We start from the raw sequence: 9,372 nt of genomic DNA, 5'->3' as shown, positions 1-9,372 counted from the left end.
GCTGCTCCTGGCAGACGCATCTTCCATTCTTCATTCTGCTGCTCAGAGTTGTGACTCCAGATGGGTGTGCCCCCCCCATGGGTGTGCCCCCCCCCTTCCGGGAATGTTTATACTTGCTGAACTGTTCTACACTAGACTGCTATTGTGGACTCAGTGTTCACAACGCTGCACCCAGCTCACAGGCCGATCACCTGTTCTGTCATACTCTCACTGGTTACAGGTCCTCTTTACATTTCAATGTATCCTCAACTCCAAGTCAGCTCCTTTCTTCACTACAAAGTATTTTTACTGGTGACATGTTCGTTTTAGGTCCCCTGAGAAGTGACACTGTAATTGGTTACTATCAGGGGCGAACTATTTGCAAACTCGGGGTCAGTAGGGGGCCCCATGAGACGCCCCTGGTACCTTTTTCATAGGCTTTTTTGAGTTTGGCCAAAGACACAGGGGCCCCATGATCCCCTATTGCCCAGGGGCCCCATGAGTTGTCAGTCCGCCCCTAGTTACTATGGCCAATACCAGCTCTTCCCACAGGCGGTTTTCGTCCCTTTCAGTTCTTAGTGCTCGCGCCCGCCTCACCTCGCAAACGCCCTCGGCGCGCTCTCGTACCTGGTAGAGTGCAAGTGCACGCTCCCTCCCGGCACTACTAGAAGGCGTGGCTCGCAGCTCAGCAGGAGGGGACGCCGAAGCGGAGAGGAGTGGCATTCGGAGCAGAGCGCACTCCCGTCGGCCAATGGCCGGATCGGATTGGCAGTGACGTCAGGCAGAGCAGCCGGAGTATTTATAGATCGTATTTAAAGAGCCCCTGGGAGTCTCCGGAGCGGCCTGAGTGCGGCCTGCAGCGGAGAGGAATGCAGCTGTGACTGGCTGGGCCGGAGAAGTAGACGGTGAGTGGCCGGTGTAGGGGACTTATCCGGGGAAAACAGTGTGTCGGGTCACTGGGGTGCTTCATTACTGTAGTGCGAGGGGCCCCTGTGTTACTGCAGGGTATGCTCGGAGGCTTCGTGGCCCCCCTGAAGAGTACAGAGATCTGTTTGTGTGGGGGGCGCACAGGTTTATGAAGGCAGGTATGGGGACCCTTACGTGTTCTCTGCTTTGGAGTCTGTGAATGGAGGGGGGTATTGGATTTCTGAATTCCAACAGGGTTCCCTGTGGACTGCTTAGCTCCCATGGGAGCATGGTATGGGGGTGGATTGGGGGCCCCTGGGAGCATGGTGTGGTGGTGAAATGGGGCTCCTGGGAGCCTGGTGTGGAAGGTGGAGCCTCTGGGAGTACAGTGTGGGGTGGGAAGGGAACCCAGTAAATCATGAGTTGCCTAGAAGTCTCCTGTGGAATTGGCAGTTCTGTTTGGGACCCTCTTTTCTGTTTGGGGGGGTGGGTCCTAGAGGATCCCAGAAAGGCTTCTGGTGTTGCAGTGGGTGGAACCCTCTAGGGCCCATGATGTGAGGGTAATAAGGGCCTGATGGCTTGTGCTATCTGGCCCCTGGCTTTGAGGGGCCCTGATATTTTCCTGGAGGATCCTTATGTTGGTCCTGTGCTACATGGAGTCAGTGTGAGGATGATGTGGGAGGATGGGGGCCCCTGTAGCTAGCTGCTAACCTTTCCAGTGAGGGCAATAATTTGGGGTTAACCACCCAACTTCAGGCACTGGTTGTTCTGTATGGGCAAATCTGGCTCGTTGCACTGTGTACAAATCTGATAAATGGGCCAATGGTCAGTCAGACTGGTAGGGAGATTATTACGAAACTGTATGGGGGATGTTTTCAATAATGTCGTAGCTGACCCATGGAAACAGTTGCCATCAAATCGGCAGTTAACATTGGGATTGGAAATTGATTGTGTTTAGACTGGAGACACTCCTCCAGTCATCACCAGTAATGGTTGAAACTGATTTTCCTTTGTGATTCAGTTTTCTGCTATAGAAAGGTGGAGGTTGACTCGCTTACCCCTGACAGCTGAATGTAAACAAGTATTGTCTACTTAACCCCTACCACCCCCCAATCCATACAAGGTCCTTCGGACTTGCTATAGATTTTAATAGAAACCCAATGCCAAAATTTGCAAAAAAAAAAAAATGGAGTGGGGTCCCCCTTTTAAAATCCATACCAGACCCTTATCTGAGCAGGCCTCCCCCCCCCCCCCCCCCACCATCCAGCATTCAGTCATGTTGATGAGGAGGGGACCAATTCCCTACAATCCTGGCCAGTGCTGGTGCGAGGGAATGACTTATCAGGATCTGGAAGCCCCCTTTTTTTCCTGCCCCCTTCCATGTAAATGAGTATGGGGTATAGTCACAAAAAGTGGTAAAAGGGGGTTTAAACACCAGTTTTTGACAAGTCCTTTTATTAAACAACAAATAAACTCCCCCCCCCCCCCCCCCCCCAAAGAGGCAATGTCAATCATGGTGAATGCCGGTCGCTTGCCTCCAATAAAAGAGCTCCGTGTCTGATGGAGGTGCGTCCAGCTGACAGCTCTTAAAGCAGAGTTCTACTTGCCCTGTCAAAAATTAAGTCCACAGCTTCAAAAACTAGCTGCTAACTTTGAAAAAACAGCCACTTACCTGTCCCTTGGTCCTGCGGTGTTCCCCGCAGCCCGTTTCACTGGCTGTCCTGTATTCCAAGAGGCTGGCATCTTCAGTGTGGGCACCTGGCTGTGACAGCTTGTGGCTTCACAGCCGGGTACCAACTATGCATGCGTGAGTAGCGCTGCACTTCATGAATGGTCCTGTAGTCTTCTCGGACCTGTCACATGTCCCAAAAGACTACAGGGATGGACGGAGGATACCTTCTTATCACCTAGGCAATCAAAGTGGGAGCGGGTACCTGTCAAATTTGGGTACCCGTTTCCCCTGCCCCCCAAAGGTGCCAATCCTTAATGGGGAGCAGTCCTTAAATCGGAACGTCCCCTTTTGGGTTGAGCTCTGCTTTAAATAACTAAGGGGTGGGGCTACACCCTGCCCCCTTGTGATGTCATCAACTGAGGCATGCTGGGTCAATGACGTCACCAGGGTGCGGCCTTCTGGTCTGGGCTGCATGCTCCGATAAGGGTCTGGTATGAATTTTGGGCTGGACCCCACGCCACTTTTTAGTTTTTTGGTATGGGGTTCTCCTAAAATCCATACTAGAACCAAAGGTCCTGGTATGAATTAGAGGGTACCCCCCCTTTCACCTCTTGTCTTTAGCTGGCAGTTTGTTTACATTCAATTGTCAGTGGGGAACCCTGCTGGCAGCTGATGACTCCTCTGTTAATGGTGAGGCAGCTGGGTTGTCAACGTGCTCCTTGACAACCAGCTATTCACTGGTCAAGGACTCCTGTGGCCTCTGCTTTAAAAAATAAAAAAAAAACTGTTTGGGTTTAGGGGCATTCAAAGTCTTTTTCCTCTGGCAAAACTCTCCCAAAAACTATACAAAAACCAATATATTTATATTTTTTTCTGTTCTAAACGCTTAGGCTTGAAAAAACGCTTCTAGCCTAAAATGGTGTGCATGAACATGTAGGATAACACTCCTTAACTTCTATAAGCAGAAAAGTAAATGCCAATAACAGTTTCTAGGAGCAGAGTATAATGCTAGTGTGCATGGAGCCTCAGGCTGCATTCACGCTTGAGCCATTTGTAGCTTGAAGCTCAATGCTCCATAAATGCTCTATCCTACAAAAAAAATTGTTCTCTGTGGTGCCTGTTCGTTCAATCAGGTGTGAACAGGTACCATAGAGAACAATATATTTTTTTTTTTTCCCAAGTTTGAGCATCTTTGGAGCTTCAAGCTACAGTTTGCTCAAGTGTGAATGCAGCCATAACATCAAGATTCTCAGACCTTGCCCAGGCATGACAAAACTTCTGATGTGTATTGTCCAAAGTCTGCTGAGTGCTGGTCTTGGTGGCTCCATTAATTCTTTAAATCCTTTTGTATTGTTTGGTATTAAATATTTATTTTTTAATAGGTTTAAAAATAACTTTTGTTATCTGCATACCATTGTCCACAATGATTCCATTACTAAAGCTTCACAGGACTGCTGGGACCTGTTCACACTCATGTGCCATAATGCTAGTGGACACATGTTAAGGAGCGCATTGAAATCGATGGAAACACATGGTATGAGGCATACTGGTGCATGTAAACACAAGTGCTGCAATTCACTTTAACCACTTGCCCTCCTGAAGATTTACCCTCCTTCATGACCAGGCCACTTTTTGCATTACGGAGCTGTTACTTTGATAATTGCGCGGTCATGCAATTATCTTTTTGGGTTTTTTTTGGTGGTATTTGATCGCCTCTGCGGTTTTATTTTTTACGCTATAAGCAAAAAAGACCGACAATTTTGAGATTAACAATATTTTGGACTTTTGCTATTATACATGTCCAGTAAAAAAAATTTAAATCAAATTTCATCATAAATTTAGGCCAAAATGTATTCTGCAACATGTCTTTGCTATAAAAAAATTCCAAAACGTGTAAATTAATTGGTTTATGTGAAAATGATAGCGTTTACCAATGGCAGTATAGATAATGGGATTTTTTTTTTTGTCTACTAGTAATGGCAGCCATCAGCGACTTTTAGTGGGATTGTGGGGGGCATTCCGGCCCTTGGGGGGGAACTAACTTGGTGTCTGACATCCTCAGTGACACCAATACAGTGATCAGTGCTAAAAATAAAGTGCTGACACTGTACTAATGGCACTGGGCAGGAAGGGGTTAATGTGAGGTGCAATCAAAGGGTTTACTGTGTGCTGTTTTACTAGGGGTGTGTTCTTCACTGTAAGCACACTGCTTGGGATGGCTGTACTGTGCAGTCATCTCAAGCAGTGTGCTCAAGCTGACAGGGAGGAAGATTGTTTGTAAACAAAACCATCTTCCTCTCCATTGGAGATGTTCGGTAATCACCGGGCACTGGTGGGTAATTACCGGCCGGGACCTGGTGATTGATATCCATGGCGGCGCGGGTAGGGTTCGCGTGCCCCTAACTGGAAATGCAAAATCACGTGTGTGTGTGTATACATGTGATTTTGTGCACAGGTGCTGCCCTGTAGCTGTATATCTGCTATAGGGTGGTCCTTAAGTGGTTAAAGGTGTAGCTCATCTTTGTGACCATGTTTCACGTAATGCACAAATTTAGGGTGTTGCATGAAACCTGGTATTGTTGCCCCATTGAGTTCACCTGTTAGACAAATAATAAATGCACTTTTTATTTTTTACAGTGCATTTATTTTGTCTACAGGAGCCTGGAAAGCATTGTACCAGCAATCAGATAACTGATGCTATGCAGGTCTTCTGCAGACCTGTCCGAATGTTAGCCGTATGGGATTTACAAGCAAGCAGATATTCTGACTGATATTCAGCAAACTACCAGTGTTGGCTTTGGGATACTGATTCATGGGACAATCCAGTTGCTTACCCACTTGCATGAAGAAAATGCAAGCAATTTGCAGAGTGTAGGGTTTTCTATGCACTGATTATTTGGGATTTTTTTTCTCCCCCTTAAGTGTGTGGCTATTATTGGAGGATATTTGCACTACTAGAGTGCTACATTGACAGATTGGGGAAATGATGCTTTCTTCCAGGGGATCTCAGGTTATTTCCACATCTACTGCAATTTTATAATTTGACCTATTCACCAGATGTTCAATCATGTCCTAATGTGTACGGCATTCCCAGCAATTGTAAGCTTCACTAATCAAAGTTCTTGAGTCTTAGGCTGGCTATACATTATACTGTTTTCTTCAGATTTTTGCTTTAGATTTACCAAAAACCATATAATAGGAGGTCAAACCTAAAAAACACTTTCAGTTGTATCCAATTAGTCAGGCCCTTGCACTACACAGTTGAAGGTAAATCTAAAGGAAATTGGACAGAAAATTGTATAGTGTATGGCCAGTCCACAATGACCCATATAAACTGGTAATCTTCAGAACTAGACAGGGGGGAAAAAAATGAACCATTCCCTCTGTATGAGGTTTGGCTTTAGAAATGGACAGTACTTTGGCAATACCGCTAGAATTCTGTGACCAGTGCTGCAGTATTCAGATTCCAATTGGCTGCTGTCTCCTCATTAAGCTCGGATTCATCAGATTTTTGTGGTGTTCAGGAACCAGTCAGTCCATTGTGAGAATCGGCAAATGCTTCCTAGTTATTAAGGAAAATATTGCGTCTATGCAAACTGTTATATACGGTTATACTATATTTTCCCCTAAAAAAGGGGGGGGTTGAGGAAATGTCTGTGCGTCTTATGGACCTGCTGCTCAGCTCTTTGTACACAGGAACCTGCTCCTCCGTCCTACCTGTTCCGCGGTCCAGCGGTGTCCTGCTTCCATGGGCTGTCTTCTCTCCTTGGCACTGGCATCTTCAATGTAAGCTCCTGGCTGTGACAGCTTGTGGCTTCACAACTTGGTGCCCACTGTGCATGCGCGAGAAGCACTTTGCTTTGTGAATGGCCCCGCAGTCTTTTGGGATTTGTCACGTGTTCCACAAGACTATGGGGAGGGGGGGGGATAGAGGACAACTCCACAGAAGTGGGAGTGGGTTCAGGTACCTACCCCCAAAGGTCCACACTCTCTGGTTGTCTTCTCCTGTAGTGTGTCCGCAATCATTGCTTCAGAACTTTTTTTTTTTTCCTGGTTTTCCTCCTCAGGTGCGTCTTATGGAGCAAAAAATACGGTATTAGATGCATTGGCTGCCTTTAGTTTGAGATTTGTCCACTCCTGCTTTAGTTTTCCAAAAGAGCATGTATCTTTCATTTAGGAAAGATTAAGGGAACTCTTGGTTTGATGGCTGAAGTTATGAAATGTGTTGTAGAAGACGTTCAAGGAAAACCAGTTGCAATACCTTTTTGGAATTGGGCTTTGTGGAAAAATTGGCTTCTATCAGATCTTCCCACAATTCTCTACCTGTTCATGTAATTAGCTGATTTTCCTAGAGCATGACATCTAATAGCCTTTAATACCATCCAATAACGTAGCATAATATGCTGTGCACCCAAAGATATGCTGAGGGAGCATAAACTCAGACTAATAGCATGATTATATGAATGCTGACCCTCCTCCTTGGCTCTGGCTTAGATTGCAGCACGTGCACTCAGCATCTGCAGGCAAGAACTTGCAGTAAAGTTTGCTAAAATCCCTGCTATGTAGAAGTGTGACCCAACAGGGCTTTTTCACAAGAAAACTGAAGTTTTTTTTTGTTTTTTTGTGTATATGGGTTTTGCCTAAAGGCTTTGTAGTACTGATTGTTTGCAGTCTGATGTAGGCTGCTTATGTACATAGGCCTGTTTCACTCTTTCCACTCTGTAGAATGCATCAGTGAGCCGGTGTAACAGGTTACCACACCCTGTGCACCTGTCTGGCACTGCTCTGTAGTAAGCTGGAGGTGCATGTGTCTTGCCTATTGGTGGGCCAGGCTGTTCCACTCTCTCCTTGTGTCTGCTGCAACAAGGCAATCTGACTTAATGCTCATGAATTACAGGCTTGTATTTTGCATAGCAATGCTTCATGAGTCGGGTCAGTCTTGGGGATTAGTATGTATAGAATCCAAAAACGTGGTCAGTATTTGGTACCAAAAGGGGCCGGACAGCAAAGTAATGGTAGCAAAGGTAGTCTGTCAGTCCCTTTAAATCCCAGGCCCTTTAAATCAGCAGGAAGGTGCACAAATCATAAACTTGTGTGCTTGGATGTACCAGGTAATAGACATTGCACTTCCACCAGTGGCAGGGGCTCTCCCCTTTTGTATGGTGTGTGTGACAATGTCGTCAACCATGAGCTGCTTCCTGGAAATTATGTTAAACTTTTGGTGTGGTGGTGTGTTTTTTTTTTTTTTTTTTTTCCTCTCTCCTTCAGCTGTCGTAAGATCTCCAGTCACCCCCTCTGCACACTGTCATCCCGTAATGCACATGTTTCCTAAACTGTTAAAGCTGTGGAAATTGTAAATGTTTGCACAGGGATCTCTGGCGTGTTGAGTAATCTCAGCAGACTAGCTTACACTGGTCTGTGTATACATTGTGGTCGTGACAGTGTAACTGACTCTCCACATTCCTCTGAACTGCACATGACCCTATGGGTGGAAAATGTATCTTGTGCATTGTTTGTTGGGGAATCCTGGAGGTGGATGTTGCGTAGACTGCAAGTAATGTGTATGGTTTTGTTTGTTGTGCAAAATTCTGTTTTTAATAGGAGTTTGGCTTCACGGTATGCAGTGCTAAGTTGTCTGGGGTTTTTTTTTGTGTTCATTAACCTAAAGGAGTATATTTATAAAGTGGTGATTGTCGCCATCGCCAAACTTTCACTGTAGGTGAGCGAAGCCCTGTAATTAAACATGTGTGCATGAGGAAGATTCACCTATAGTAAATGTTTGGCAAATGTCACAACCACTGTATACTCGTGTGTCTCTGTCCCAACGCACTTTGCCAAAGTACGTTAGAACCATGAGATTCATGTTAACATGTGCTTCAGAGCAATTTGGGTATGGTAGGTTAACAAAGCATAGCAATGCACTGTACATTGCACAGATATGAACCTAGACTTAGTGTAACTATTTATATTCAATATAAAACTATGGTATATTTGTACACTGATTCTCAGCCAGTGGTGTGGTCCCCCCCCCCCCCCTTCCCCCGGATATGAAGAAATACTTGTATGTCAATACGGTGTTTAAAGTGTTTCTAAACCACACCAGTAAAATCAGTCTGTATATGCAGTAAAGCATGCTTGTTATACTTACTGTGGAACCTAAGAGGTTAATCGTCTGCATTGTGTAAAAAGGATGTCTGATGCTTCCCTTCCACATTCCAGAGTCTCCAATCTATCTGCTGATAGAACAGAGCCTTGGGGTTAAGCTGCACATGCTCCATTTGGTGTGTATTGCTAGGTTTTTTGTTTTTTTTTCCCATTGGTTGAGTGCATGTGATCAGCAATGTCCAGACAGGGCTGGAGTGTTTGTAAAGGCATGAATGTTTACCTTCATCCATTCTATGCATGAAGATTTACAAACCTTTTAGTGTGTAGTTCCCCTCTCAGCTTCTCAATACTTACCCTATCCAGATCCAGCAGCAGTAGCTGCTGGATTCTGATAGAGCAGCAGTTCTCCCAGGTCTTTCCATCCTAGTTGGCTGCGACAATCAATCACAGCCAGCAAGGAGGAGGTGGGGGGAGCAGAGCTGGACTCCAGACACGGCTGCTTGGGAGCAAGCACACATTGCCCCCAGAGTAAGCAGCTTGCTCTGGGGGTACTCTGCAGGGGGTAGGGGCCAGAAGTGCCAGCAGGGACCTGAGAATAGAATTAAGGCTGCTCTGTGTAAAATCATTGCACAGAGTTGGCAAGTATGACATCACGTTATGTGTTTTTGTAATTAAAAAAACCCCCCAAAAACCATTTTAGTATCCCTTTT

At 45.8% G+C, this 9,372-nt stretch overlaps 1 protein-coding gene across 2 annotated transcripts in view; it reads left to right on the top strand.

Moving 5' to 3' along the window:
* The first annotated feature begins 754 nt into the window (after positions 1 to 754).
* KRAS (KRas proto-oncogene, GTPase) overlaps positions 755 to 9,372 on the top strand; it is a 33,117-nt gene continuing 24,499 nt past the window's right edge. For both annotated transcript variants that reach the window (XM_089663599.1, XM_089663598.1), the window contains exon 1: positions 755 to 884. The gene's annotated coding sequence lies outside the window, so the exon portion shown is untranslated. The remainder of the gene's footprint in view (positions 885 to 9,372) is intronic.

This window comes from Staurois parvus, unplaced genomic scaffold (genome assembly GCF_062004578.1).
Source record: "Staurois parvus isolate SC_StPar_1 unplaced genomic scaffold, SC_StPar_1.0 ptg001726l, whole genome shotgun sequence".
NCBI classification, from domain to species: Eukaryota; Metazoa; Chordata; class Amphibia; order Anura; family Ranidae; genus Staurois; species Staurois parvus.
Note: the sequence above shows the minus strand (reverse complement) of the source record. Positions and strands in the feature narration are given on the sequence as shown.